The sequence below is a fragment of the Propithecus coquereli genome, unplaced genomic scaffold (genome assembly GCF_000956105.1).
Source record: "Propithecus coquereli isolate 6110/MARCELLA unplaced genomic scaffold, Pcoq_1.0 Scaffold294, whole genome shotgun sequence".
NCBI classification, from domain to species: domain Eukaryota; kingdom Metazoa; phylum Chordata; class Mammalia; order Primates; family Indriidae; genus Propithecus; species Propithecus coquereli.
Window position 1 is genome coordinate 514,898 of NW_012148552.1, and position 1,889 is coordinate 516,786.

Sequence of the window (1,889 nt, forward strand, 5' to 3'; positions counted from 1 at the left end):
TGAGACTCTGTCTCAAAAAAAAAAAAAAAAAAAAAAAGCGATGTTCCCACTATAGAGTTACAATGATACAAATAATCCTTGAAACTTTTCTATACGAAAAATGATAGACATTTGGTTTCAGCTTTGACATTTAAAGAGATTAGAAGGTAACACTCCCATCGTCACAATAACAATCAGTTGATCAATCAATCAATCAGTCAACGTGAACAAGCAGAATAGCAACGACTTTCCTTGGGCCCACGAGGGAACTGATACTAAGAGCAAACCATCTCCCCAAACCTGAGGAGAGCAGCGAACCCAGAGCATCACAGCTGAGCTGTTTATCTGGATCTAAAAATATCTCCAGCTGCTGGAAAGAGTAACTCTCAGGAGTACTTAAATGATAAGGAAGAATTACTGGAGGCTGAATGTGGACTAGATGATAGAGAAAAACCCCGGGGTCCACAGTGTTAGGGAGGCCCTCATACTTCTGTGGGTTTAAGCTCCAGGCAGACCACCAGATTTTCACGGAAAGCACTAAAACACATACCCTACTGGCTCTGGCCAGGGGCCAGGAAGAGTGATCCCTGTGAAACGTGCCCACGGTATTCTCCATAACAAAGGACTGCTCTTCTGGGGAAAGGATGTAACAAACGCTGTATCCCACGTTCAAGCAATCCGGCCCGCTGCAGCCACATTAGCCTATGGTCTGACCTAAGGGCCATGTCGTATTCCACTGCAGAACCACCTGTGAGGTCGGATTCTGCAGACACAGGCCCACTAACAGACCGGGATTAGTCACAAGAGTATAGAGTGGTAGCCTCCCCACACCCCATGCCACACCAGCAGGACTCATACAGTGACAATGGACTGCAATGGAAACAGCTACAACACTCAGGTGCTTTCTGAGGAGGAGTACTTGGGAAAGCCCAAAGTCAAAAAGGAAAACAAAAATAAGAACACTAGCAGAATCTGAACCCTCTGGCATATACTGTTACAGCAAATTTTAAAGTCAGCACATCTTCAAGAAAGACTAATATAAAATATCACATTAAGGACTATATACCATTCAACATTAGAAAGCATGCAAGAAAGGCAGGAAAAACAATTTGAAGAGGCAAAAAGAATCAGTAAAACCAGGCTCAGATATGGCACACATGTTAGAAGTATCAGATAGGGAATTTAAACTAAGCATGATTAATATGTTAAGAGCTCTAATGGAAAAAGAACCAAATATTTGAGACAGGAATTCAAATAATGAAACAAAAGGAAATCTCTGAAATCAAAAACACAATAACAGAGACCAAGACTACCCATAATGCTGTGGTCCCCAACCTCTGGCCACAGATCAGTACCAGTCCATGCCCTGTTAGGAACCGGGCACACAGTAGGAGGTGAGCAGCAGGCAAGCGAGCGAAGCTCCATCTATACTTACAGCTGCCCCCATCACTCGCATCACCGCCTGAGCTCCACCTCCTGTTAGATCAGCAGCAGTATGAGATTCTCATAGGAACGTGAACCCTACTATAAAGCATGTGAGGGATCTGGATTGTGGCTCCTTATGAGAATCTAACGCCTGAGGATCTGAGGTGGAGCTGAGGCAGTGATGCTAGCGCTGGGGAGTGGCTGCAAATACAGATTATCATCAGCAGAGAGGTTTGACTGCAACAATAAATGTAATGTGCTTCAATCATCTGGAAACCATCCCCACTCTTCCAGTCCCTGCCAACCTGTCTGTGGAAAAATGGCCTTTCATGAAACTGTTTCCTGGTGCCAAAAAGGTTGGCGACCACTGCTGTTGGGGACTCACCTTTAGACTGGACACGGCGGAGCAAAGAATCAATGAGCTTGAACATATGCAATAGAAACATCCCAAATTGAGATACAAAGACAAAAATAATTAAAAAATA